Source organism: Ascaphus truei, chromosome 9, assembly GCF_040206685.1.
Source record: "Ascaphus truei isolate aAscTru1 chromosome 9, aAscTru1.hap1, whole genome shotgun sequence".
Classification (NCBI taxonomy): domain Eukaryota; kingdom Metazoa; phylum Chordata; class Amphibia; order Anura; family Ascaphidae; genus Ascaphus; species Ascaphus truei.
Window position 1 is genome coordinate 47,448,655 of NC_134491.1, and position 13,066 is coordinate 47,461,720.

General features: G+C 53.1%; 1 protein-coding gene across 6 annotated transcripts in view; it reads right to left on the reverse strand.

The window, feature by feature from the left end:
* Nucleotides 1-13,066, reverse strand: part of TSHR (thyroid stimulating hormone receptor) — a 95,950-nt gene that overhangs the window by 71,498 nt on the left and 11,386 nt on the right. For 3 of the 6 annotated variants that reach the window (XM_075614631.1, XM_075614629.1, XM_075614628.1), the window contains one exon: nucleotides 9,475-9,601. The exons of the other annotated variants lie outside the window; for them this stretch is intronic. The gene's annotated coding sequence lies outside the window, so the exon portion shown is untranslated. The remainder of the gene's footprint in view (nucleotides 1-9,474; nucleotides 9,602-13,066) is intronic. 6 annotated transcript variants of the gene reach the window in all.

Below are 13,066 nucleotides of genomic sequence, written 5' to 3' on the forward strand. Positions count from 1 at the left end.
TTACACTGCCCTGAATATGCCCCGTTACACTGCCCTGAGTACGCCCCGTTACACGGCCCTGAGTACGCCCCGTTACACACCCCTGAGTACGCCCCGTTACACTGCCCTGAATACGCCCCGTTACACTGCCCTGAATACGCCGCGTTACACTGCTCTGAATACGCCCCGTTACACGGCCCTGAATACGCCCCGTTACACGCCCTGAATACGCCCCGTTACACGGCCCTGAATACGCCCCGTTACACGGCCCTGAATACGCCCCCGTTACACTGCCCTGAATACGCCCCGTTACACTGCCCTGAATACGCCCCGTTACACTGCCCTGAATACGCCCCGTTACACTGCCCTGAATACGCCACGTTACACTGCCCTGAATACGCCCCGTTACACGCCCCGTTACACGCCCCTGAATACGCCCCGTTACACGCCCCGTTACACGCCCCTGAATACGCCCCGTTACACGCCCCTGAATACGCCCCGTTACACTGCCCTGAATACGCCCCGTTACACGGCCCTGAATACGCCCACGTTACACGGCCCTGAATACGCCCCGTTACACTGCCCCTGAATACGCCCCGTTACACGCCCCTGAATACGCCCCGTTACACGCCCCTGAATACGCCCCCGTTACACGCCCCTGAATACGCCCCGTTACACGCCCCTGAATACGCCCCGTTACACGCCCCTGAATACGCTCCGTTACACTGCCCTGAATACGCCCCGTTACACGGCCCTGAATACGCCCCGTTACATGCCCTGAATACGCCCCGTTACATGCCCTGAATACGCCCCGTTACACGCCCCTGAATACGCCCCGTTACACGCCCCTGAATACGCCCCGTTACACGCCCCTGAATACGCCCCGTTACACGCCCCTGAATACGCCCCGTTACACGCCCCTGAATACGCCCCGTTACACGCCCCTGAATACGCTCCGTTACACTGCCCTGAATACGCCCCGTTACACTGCCCTGAATACGCCCCGTTACACGGTCCTGAATACGCCCCGTTACACGGTCCTGAATACGCCCCGTTACACGCCCCTGAATACGCCCCGTTACACGCCCCTGAATACGCCCCGTTACACGCCCCTGAATACGCCCCGTTACACGCCCCTGAATATGCCCCCGTTACACGCCCCTGAATACGCCCCCGTTACACGCCCCTGAATACGCCCCGTTACACGGCCCTGAATACGCCCCGTTACATGCCCTGAATACGCCCCGTTACACGTCCCTGAATACGCCCCGTTACACGCCCCTGAATACGCCCCGTTACACGCCCCTGAATACGCCCCGTTACACGCCCCGTTACACGGCCCTGAATACGCCCCGTTACACGGCCCTGAATACGCCCCGTTACACGCCCCTGAATACGCCCCGTTACACGCCCCTGAATACGCCCCGTTACACGCCCCTGAATACGCCCCGTTACACGCCCCTGAATACGCCCCGTTACACGCCCCTGAATACACCCCGTTACATGCCCTGAATACGCCCCGTTACACTGCCCTGAATACGCCCCGTTACACTGCCCTGAATACGCCCCGTTACACGCCCCTGAATACGCCCCGTTACACGGCCCTGAATACGCCCCGTTACACGCCCCTGAATACGCCCCGTTACACGCCCCTGAATACGCCCCGTTACACTGCCCTGAATACGCCCCGTTACACGCCCCTGAATACGCCCCGTTACACGCCCCTGAATACGCCCCGTTACACGCCCCTGAATACGCTCCGTTACACTGCCCTGAATACGCCCCGTTACATGCCCTGAATACGCCCCGTTACACTGCCCTGAATACGCCCCGTTACACGGTCCTGAATACGCCCCGTTACACGGTCCTGAATACGCCCCGTTACACGGTCCTGAATACGCCCTGTTACACGGTCCTGAATACGCCCCGTTACACGGTCCTGAATACGCCCCGTTACACGCCTCTGAATACGCCCCGTTACACGCCCCTGAATACGCCCCGTTACACGGCCCTGAATACGCCCCGTTACACGGCCCTGAATACGCCCCGTTACACGGCCCTGAATACGCCCCGTTACACGGCCCTGAATACGCCCCGTTACACGGCCCTGAATACGCCCCGTTACACGGCCCTGAATACGCCCCGTTACACGCCCCTGAATACGCCACGTTACACTGCCCCGAATACGCCCCGTTACACGCCCCTGAATACGCCCCGTTACACGGCCCGTTACACGCCCCTGAATACGCCCCGTTACACGCCCCGTTACACGCCCCTGAATACGCCCCGTTACACGCCCCTGAATACGCCCCGTTACACGCCCCTGAATACGCCACGTTACACTGCCCTGAATACGCCCCGTTACACGCCCCTGAATACGCCCCGTTACACGCCCCGTTACACGCCCCTGAATACGCCCCGTTACACGCCCCGTTACACGCCCCTGAATACGCCCCGTTACACGCCCCTGAATACGCCCCGTTACACTGCCCTGAATACGCCCCGTTACACGGCCCTGAATACGCCCACGTTACACGGCCCTGAATACGCCCCGTTACACTGCCCCTGAATACGCCCCGTTACACGCCCCTGAATACGCCCCGTTACACGCCCCTGAATACGCCCCCGTTACACGCCCCTGAATACGCCCCGTTACACGCCCCTGAATACGCCCCGTTACACGCCCCAGAATACGCTCCGTTACACTGCCCTGAATACGCCCCGTTACACGGCCCTGAATACGCCCCGTTACATGCCCTGAATACGCCCCGTTACATGCCCTGAATACGCCCCGTTACACGCCCCTGAATACGCCCCGTTACACGCCCCTGAATACGCCCCGTTACACGCCCCTGAATACGCCCCGTTACACGCCCCTGAATACGCCCCGTTACACGCCCCTGAATACGCCCCGTTACACGCCCCTGAATACGCTCCGTTACACTGCCCTGAATACGCCCCGTTACACTGCCCTGAATACGCCCCGTTACACGGTCCTGAATACGCCCCGTTACACGGTCCTGAATACGCCCCGTTACACGCCCCTGAATACGCCCCGTTACACGCCCCTGAATACGCCCCGTTACACGCCCCTGAATACGCCCCGTTACACGCCCCTGAATATGCCCCCGTTACACGCCCCTGAATACGCCCCCGTTACACGCCCCTGAATACGCCCCGTTACACGGCCCTGAATACGCCCCGTTACATGCCCTGAATACGCCCCGTTACACGTCCCTGAATACGCCCCGTTACACGCCCCTGAATACGCCCCGTTACACGCCCCTGAATACGCCCCGTTACACGCCCCGTTACACGGCCCTGAATACGCCCCGTTACACGGCCCTGAATACGCCCCGTTACACGCCCCTGAATACGCCCCGTTACACGCCCCTGAATACGCCCCGTTACACGCCCCTGAATACGCCCCGTTACACGCCCCTGAATACGCCCCGTTACACGCCCCTGAATACACCCCGTTACATGCCCTGAATACGCCCCGTTACACTGCCCTGAATACGCCCCGTTACACTGCCCTGAATACGCCCCGTTACACGCCCCTGAATACGCCCCGTTACACGGCCCTGAATACGCCCCGTTACACGCCCCTGAATACGCCCCGTTACACGCCCCTGAATACGCCCCGTTACACTGCCCTGAATACGCCCCGTTACACGCCCCTGAATACGCCCCGTTACACGCCCCTGAATACGCCCCGTTACACGCCCCTGAATACGCTCCGTTACACTGCCCTGAATACGCCCCGTTACATGCCCTGAATACGCCCCGTTACACTGCCCTGAATACGCCCCGTTACACGGTCCTGAATACGCCCCGTTACACGGTCCTGAATACGCCCCGTTACACGGTCCTGAATACGCCCTGTTACACGGTCCTGAATACGCCCCGTTACACGGTCCTGAATACGCCCCGTTACACGCCTCTGAATACGCCCCGTTACACGCCCCTGAATACGCCCCGTTACACGGCCCTGAATACGCCCCGTTACACGGCCCTGAATACGCCCCGTTACACGGCCCTGAATACGCCCCGTTACACGGCCCTGAATACGCCCCGTTACACGGCCCTGAATACGCCCCGTTACACGGCCCTGAATACGCCCCGTTACACGCCCCTGAATACGCCACGTTACACTGCCCTGAATACGCCCCGTTACACGCCCCTGAATACGCCCCGTTACACGGCCCTGAATACGCCCCGTTACACGCCCCTGAATACGCCCCCGTTACACTGCCCTGAATACGCCCCGTTACACGCCCCTGAATACGCCCCGTTACACTGCCCTGAATACGCCCCGTTACACGGCCCTGAATACGCCCACGTTACACGGCCCTGAATACGCCCCGTTACACGCCCCTGAATACGCCCCGTTACACTGCCCTGAATACGCCCCGTTACACGGCCCTGAATACGCCCACGTTACACGGCCCTGAATACGCCCCGTTACACTGCCCCTGAATACGCCCCGTTACACGCCCCTGAATACGCCCCGTTACACGCCCCTGAATACGCCCCCGTTACACGCCCCTGAATACGCCCCGTTACACGCCCCTGAATACGCCCCGTTACACGCCCCTGAATACGCTCCGTTACACTGCCCTGAATACGCCCCGTTACATGCCCTGAATACGCCCCGTTACACTGCCCTGAATACGCCCCGTTACACTGCCCTGAATACGCCCCGTTACACGGTCCTGAATACGCCCCGTTACACGCCCCTGAATACGCCCCGTTACACGCCCCTGAATACGCCCCCGTTACACGCACCTGAATACGCCACGTTCTGCCCTGAATACGCCCCGTTACACTGCCCTGAATACGCCCCGTTACACTGCCCTGAATACGCCCCGTTACATGCCCTGAATACGCCCCGTTACACTGCCCTGAATACGCCCCGTTACACTGCCCTGAATACGCCCCGTTACACTGCCCTGAATACGCCCCGTTACACTGCCCTGAGTACGCCCCGTTACACGGCCCTGAGTACGCCCCGTTACACACCCCTGAGTACGCCCCGTTACACTGCCCTGAATACGCCCCGTTACACTGCCCTGAATACGCCGCGTTACACTGCTCTGAATACGCCCCGTTACACGCCCCTGAATACGCCCCGTTACACGCCCTGAATACGCCCCGTTACACGGCCCTGAATACGCCCCGTTACACGGCCCTGAATACGCCCCGTTACACGGCCCTGAATACGCCCCGTTACACGCCCCTGAATACGCCCCGTTACACGCCCCTGAATACGCCCCGTTACACGCCCCTGAATACGCCACGTTACACTGCCCTGAATACGCCCCGTTACACGCCCCTGAATACGCCCCGTTACACTGCCCTGAATACGCCCCGTTACACGCCCCTGAATACGCCCCGTTACACGCCCCTGAATACGCCCCGTTACACGCCCCTGAATACGCCCCTGTTACACGCCCCTGAATACGCCCCGTTACACGCCCCTGAATACGCCCCGTTACACGGCCCTGAATACGCCCCGTTACACGGCCCTGAATACGCCCCGTTACACGCCCCTGAATGCGCCCCCGTTACACTGCCCTGAATACGCCCCGTTACACTGCCCTGAATACGCCCCGTTACACTGCCCTGAATACGCCCCGTTACATGCCCTGAATACGCCCCGTTACACTGCCCTGAATACGCCCCGTTACACTGCCCTGAATACGCCCCGTTACACTGCCCTGAATACGCCCCGTTACACTGCCCTGAATACGCCCCGTTACACTGCCCTGAGTACGCCCCGTTACACGGCCCTGAGTACGCCCCGTTACACACCCCTGAGTACGCCCCGTTACACTGCCCTGAATACGCCCCGTTACACTGCCCTGAATACGCCGCGTTACACTGCCCTGAATACGCCCCGTTACACGCCCCTGAATACGCCCCGTTACACGCCCCTGAATACGCCCCGTTACACGGCCCTGAATACGCCCCGTTACACGCCCCTGAATACGCCCCGTTACACGGTCCTGAATACGCCCCGTTACACGCCCCGTTACACGCCCCTGAATACGCCCCGTTACACGCCCCTGAATACGCTCCGTTACACTGCCCTGAATACGCCCCGTTACACGGCCCTGAATACGCCCCGTTACACGGCCCTGAATACGCCCCGTTACACACACCTGAATACGCCCCGTTACACGGCCCTGAATACGCCCCGTTACACGGCCCTGAATACGCCCCGTTACCCGGCCCTGAATACGCCCCGTTACACTGCCCTGAATACGCCCCGTTACACGGCCCTGAATACGCCCCGTTACACGGCCCTGAATACGCCCCGTTACACACACCTGAATACGCCCCGTTACACGGCCCTGAATACGCCCCGTTACACGGCCCTGAATACGCCCCGTTACCCGGCCCTGAATACGCCCCGTTACACGGCCCTGAATACGCCCCCGTTACACACACCTGAATACGCCCCGTTACACGGCCCTGAATACGCCCCGTTACACGGCCCTGAAAACGCCCCGTTACACGGCCCTGAATACGCCCCGTTACACGGCCCTGAATACGCCCCATTACACACACCTGAATATGCCCCGTTACACACACCTGAATACGCCCCGTTACACTGCCCTGAATACGCCCCGTTACACGGCCCTGAATACGCCCCGTTACACGGCCCTGAATACGCCCTGTTACACACACCTGAATACGCCCTGTTACACGGCCCTGAATACGCCCTGTTACACACACCTGAATACACCCCGTTACACTGCCCTGAATACGCCCCGTTACACGGCCCTGAATACGCCCTGTTACACACACCTGAATACACCCCGTTACACTGCCCTGAATACACCCCGTTACACTGCCCTGAATACGCCCCGTTACACGGCCCTGAATACGCCCTGTTACACACACCTGAATACGCCCTGTTACTAAGACATCCCAAAAATTCCTATGGAATTCTTAAAGTCTGACTGAGCCAATGATTGAGCCACCTGTGCTGAAGCAGTGATATTCTTAAAACCTGGCCCTTGAGGACCGTGGGTTGCCCCCCCCCCCCCCTGCAATAAATGATTCTTGTTGCCTGCTTAGGGCTGGGAGCTGTTGGTTCGATGTCTTGAGTGTGCGATCTGCTTCCATTACTATATCTGTGTCTAAGTAATACTTAGAACATCTCAGTCACATATCCCTTTGCAGATCTCCAAGCTAAAGATTTTACCAATAAACTGTGCTAAATTTCTTTAAAAAATATTTTGATCTAATTTACACAGCGCACAAGTAAGGTAGAAGTGATACCCATTGACTCAGTAATGACTTCCTCATTTTTACAAAAATTTTGACATGCAATTTTACAAAAGAAGCTGAAATAGCATGACATATTTATACAAGGTTTACATCGTAGAAAAACTGGATATACAGATTTTAATTGGTGTGTTGCAGGTTCACACGTGGGTTTCCTAGAATGGGCTTGTTTATTCAGCCTCAAAATATCGCATACAAAAATCATACAACTTCTTTTCAGCATATGCAAACACACAGAACATAAGTCCTGAGCAGGGCTTTGCCCTTTTCCCCACAAGGGGTGTTTAAAGTCCAGAGTAGCAATAAGCAACAATATATCACAGGAAAAGACAGACCTTGTAGCAAGCAGTTTTCCTCCAGCGTTCCAGTCTCTCACTGGTTCAGACAGCCCGGCATGTGTGAGCAGCCTGGGTTTTTAAAGCCCCTTAACGAGGCAGCTGGAACCTGACCAATTAACCAAACCTTTTCCCATCTGAAATTTTACCTGGTCACTGCTGCACTGCAGACCTAAACATAGGTCTGCCAGGCATAGTGCTGGTGTCTTATATTCTCCCTGTTACATTCCTCCCCTGTTAGTGTGTGGCTGGGGCCACGCACGGCTGAAGCCCGACCATCCACCCCTTCTCTAGAGAAGAAATCAGCGTTCACGTTTTCTTTTCCAGGCCTGTGCTGAATCTCAAATGAGAAGGGCCATATACCATCTGGTCAACCTAGCATTTGAATCTTTCATTGCATGTAACCACTTTAATGGAGCATGGTTGTCACCAAAGTAAAATGGACTCCTGCCAGGTAATGCCTCAAGGCCTCGATTGCCCACTTTACTGCGAGGCACTCATTCTCAATCACAGAGTAGTTTTTTATGCCCGGAACAATTTCCTACTCAGAAAAAGGATCAGATGTTCTACTCCCTCAAACTGTTGTGACAGCACTGGTGCTGTACAAACCAATGCATTGGTTTGTACAATAAAAGGCTTATTAAAGTCTGGGATTCCAAGGATGGGACCCTCTGATAGACACCTTTTTACCTTCTCAAACGCTCTCTGGCACTCCCTCGACCATACCACTTGTGTAGGGGCACACTTTTTTGAGTGGTGCTGCAACTTCAGAGTAGTTAGGGATGAACCGCCGATAGTACCCTGCTAAACCCAACAGATAGCGTACCTGTGTTTTTGTTCGGGGGGTCGTAACTTTTTTCAGGGCAGCTACCTTGTCGGCTAGTGGCCTTACTTTTCCACCTCCCACTGCATAACCCAAATATTTGGTTTACGCCTTAACTAAGGCACATTTCTTAGGGTTGGCAGTGAGCCCTGTCTCTCTTAGAGACCTGAGGACCGCTTTCAGCCTATTTAGATGGGCCAGCCAGTGTTTACTATAAATAACAATGTCATCTAAGTAGGCTGTGGCCTAAGCCCTATGAGGTCTCAGCACTTTATCCATGAGTCTCTGGAACGTGGCTGGGGCTCCATGCAGTCCAAATGGCATTGTCACAAACTGGTATAAACCTATGGGAGTGGCAAAGGCTGTTTTGCACTTGGACTCCTCCTCTAAAGGTATTTTCCAGTATCCTTTTGTTAGGTCCAGCGTGGATATATACTCCGCTGTACCAAGGGCATCAATTATCTCGTCCACCCTTGGTATCGGATATGCGTCAAACTTTGATACCGCATTAACCTTTCGGAGGTATTGTATTGTATGTCTTTATTTATATAGCGCCATTAATATACATAGCGCTTCACAGTAGTAATACACGTGGTAATCAAATAAATAACAGATAATATAAATAACAGATCATGGGAATAAGTGCTTTAGACATAAAAGTAACATTAAGGAAGAGAAGTCCCTGCCCCGAGGAGTTTACAGTCTAATTGGTAGGTAGGGAGAACGTACAGAGACAGTAGGAGGGAGTTCTGGTAAGTGCGTCTGCAGGGGGCCAAGCTTTATGTATCATGTGTTCAGAATATCCACAGTGCTATTTATATGCTTCTTTAAGCAAGTGTGTCTTAAGTTGGGTCTTAAAGGTGGATAGAGAGGGTGCTAGTCGGGTACTGAGGGGAAGGGCATTCCAGAGGTGTGGGGCAGTCCGTGAAAAAGGTTTAAGGCGGGAGAGGGCTTTAGATACAAAGGGGGTAGAAAGAAGACATCCTTGAGAAGAACGCAAGAGTCTGGATGGTGCATAACGAGGTCCACACAAAATCATACCTTCCCAGCTGGTTTAGGGACCATAACAATTGGACTACAGCACTCACTGCATGATTCCTCAATCACGCCTAAATTTAACATTTCTTGTGCCTCTTTCTCTACCAGGGCCTTACGGCTTTCAGGCAACCTGTAAGGATGAGAACGTACTTTTAGCCCAGGTGCTGTCTCTATCACATGTGAAACTAAATTCGTTTGACCTGGTAAATCAGAAAAAACATAATTGAATTGTTTAAATATTTCTAACATGTCCCCTTTTTATTCGGTGGACAACTGACTACCCATAGGGATTTGATCCTCACCAAAGGTGTTCCCCTGTGGGGGCTGAGGACCCAGGTCCATTTCCTCTTCCACCGGGTGTATGACAGAGACCTCTGCACCTTCCAGGGTTTCAGCAAGTTCACATGGTAAATGTGTTTACTCTTCCTGGAACCTGGTTGAGCGATCTCGTAAGCCACATCACCCGTGCGGTGAAATTCTTCGAATGGGCCCTGCCACTTTGCTAGGAGTTTGCTCTCACAACTGGGTAATAATAACATCACCTAGTCCCCTGGGTGAAACACTCCGTTCTTGTTCTTCGCTGGTCCTAGGCCGCTACTGTGGGCTCCGTTCTATCTATGATCATACTGCGCCTGGCTTGAAGGCAGGGGGGACGCGTAGTCAACCTCGATCTGCCCTAGGCTTAGTGTTAGTGTCGTCCCTCCCTCGTTTTTGGTCCGTCCTTGAAGGAGAACCCATCTGTATCTATCAAAGCCAGACGGAGGCATTGCTCATCCCTGGGATATCAGTCTGAGCCAACCATAGCGACCAGACTTTTTGGAAATTTGAGCCAGTGTCGTTGACCAGACTTGTCAACTTTTCCATCTGGCAAGCAAACCAAATTCTGTTCCGGATTTTATCTATTGATGGAATTGCATTCTGGTTCCACAGTGCTGCGGTCTCGCACCTCATTGCCGTAGCAAAATGTGCTATTAATTTGTTTCCTGATCTAGAGACCTCATTCGTGGGCTTACCTAACAGGAACACCCACGGGTCTAAATGAATTTTGAGGCCCAAAAAGATCCTTTGTAGCCAATCTCTAATTTGTGTCCAGACGAGTATGATTCGTGGACAAGACCACAGCATGTGCACCAGATCTCCCCATTCCCCGCACTGTCTGGGACAGAGCGGGGAAGCTCCCGCAACGAATTTTGCCAATCTAACTGGGGTGAGATACCTTATATGAGTTCTCCTTCAATGTCGTACAAATCGAGCTACTGGCCGCAGCTTTAAAGATTGCTGTCCAGTCTTCGTCTTCTAACGGTCCTGTCAGGTCCGTCTCCCATTGTGTCATGAACCTGGTTTTATGTGAGCTGTCAATGTCCACCCCTACCACTTCCCTGTATAGAGCAGATATGAGTCCCCGTGTATCGGTTCCCCGATCACAGAGCTTCTCAAAATTAGTTAACGGTGGTCTATTTAGGTGTTTGGTATAGAATGCCCGGACCTGGAGGTATCTAAGAAATTCTGTGTTGGGTAGGTTCGTTTCTGACTGTATTAGATCAAATGGCTTAATCGTGTCTCGCCCCTCCAGGTCTTTTAGCCTTCTCAGCCCCAATCTTTGCCAGCGTGTGAAGTTCTTACCGACTAGCCCTGGAGCAAAGTCTGTATTTCCGTATAGGGGAGTCATCAGAGTATGTTTTGAGGTTAATGAGTGATTATTTTTAGCCGCAACCCAGACCGATAGTGAGTTAAGCACCGAGATCAGCGGATCCTTTAATTCTTTTAATCTAGATTTAGGATACCAAATTAGGTCCTTAAGCTCCAGCGGGGCGCACACCTCCCTCTCCAGTGCCACCCATCGCCTCAGCTCCGGATCACCATGCCACTGTGTAATTTGGCATAGTTGTGCCGCTTTATAATATGCCATCAAGCTCGGTACTGCCAAACCCCCAGTTTCCCTAGGTCTTTGCATAATTGACATTTTTACCCGCGGTGTTTTGTTTTTCCAAATGACTCTTGTAACTGCATTCTGCAATTCTTTAATGTCTGATCTCACTACGGGTATCGGAAGAGTTTGGAACAGGTACAGTATCCGAGGGAGGAGGTTCATTTTCACACAATAGATTCTGCCAATCCAGGATATTCCGTATGCAGACCAATCTTTAAGTTCTTTTGTGAGAGCTCTTAGTAGCCTTGGATAGTTCTCTTGATATAGATTGGAGCTATATTTGGTTAGGTATATCCCTAAGTATTTTATAGCTTTGGGCTGCCATTTAAACTGAAAATTAATTTCTATTAATTTCTCTATTTCTCGTGGGATATTTAGATTCAGCGCCTCCGATTTAGACTGATTTATCTTAAAACCGGAGATTCTGCTAAATTTTTCCAATAGAACAAACAGATTGGGTAGCGAGGTAAGCGGCTTTGTCAGAGACAATATGATGTCGTCTGCATATAGAGTGACTTTATGCTCTTGAGAGTGGATTTGCACTCCCGAAATATCAGGACTGCGACGTATATGTGCCGCTAACGGTTCCATGCATAAGGCGAACAACAAGGGCGAGAATGGGCAGCCCTGTCTGGACCCGCTTTTGATTTTAAACAACTCTGACGGAAAGCCCTGGTGAACCACCCTGGCGGTCGGTGTTGTGTATAATGCTTTTATTGCCCCTAGAATTTTACCTCCAAACCCGAATGCTCCAAGCGTGGACTCCATATATGGCCAGTCGATCCTGTCAAAGGCCTTCTCCGCATCTAAACTTAATACTATACCTCGGATCCTGTTGGCATTAATGAAATTAATGATATCTAATATCCTTCTAGTATTGTCGGCCGCTTGTCTATCTCTAATAAAGCCAACCTGGTCCGGGTGGATAAGCCTTGGCAGATTCGCACTCAATCTATTGGCCAGTAATTTGGAGTATATTTTAACGTCCGAATTGATTAAGGATATCGGCCTATAACTTTGACAATTTGTAGGATCTTTGTCCTTCTTATGAATTATAGATATCGACGCCTGGAGCATCTGGTCCGAGAAGGGTTCCCCTGCCAAGACTCCGTTAAATAACTTGAGCATGTGCAGTGCTAGGACCCCGATAAATTTTTTGTAATACAAATTAGAAAACCCATTTGGTCCCGGGGCCTTAGAGGGTTTGAGACTCTTGATAACTGCGGTCAGTTCCTCCAGAGTGAAATCAATCTGAATTGCCTCGCGCTCCAGTCTGTTCAACCTAGGTAGGGCTGCTTCATTTAAAAAGGTCTGTAATAATTTGTTTGTTTTTGGGTTGTGTGTCACCTTCTCCCCATTATATAGCTGTTCATAATAAAGCCTAAACTCTTCCACTATGCGTTTGGGGTTGGAGGACATTTCCCCCGATTTGGTTTTGATGGCCTGTATATTATAACTTGGTTGCCTATTGCGAATCCTGTTAGCTAGCATAGTGTCCGGCTTGTTGGCTTTCTCAAAGAATTTCCTCTTGGCCCAGCTCAGGTCTCTCTCGGCCTGGGATGTGAGGAGGAGGTTAAGTTCTATCCTTACATCCTTCAGCTCCTTGAGAATGTCCCCTCTACCTGATCGGCTATGAAGTGTAGAGAGCTCATGTAACCTCTTATA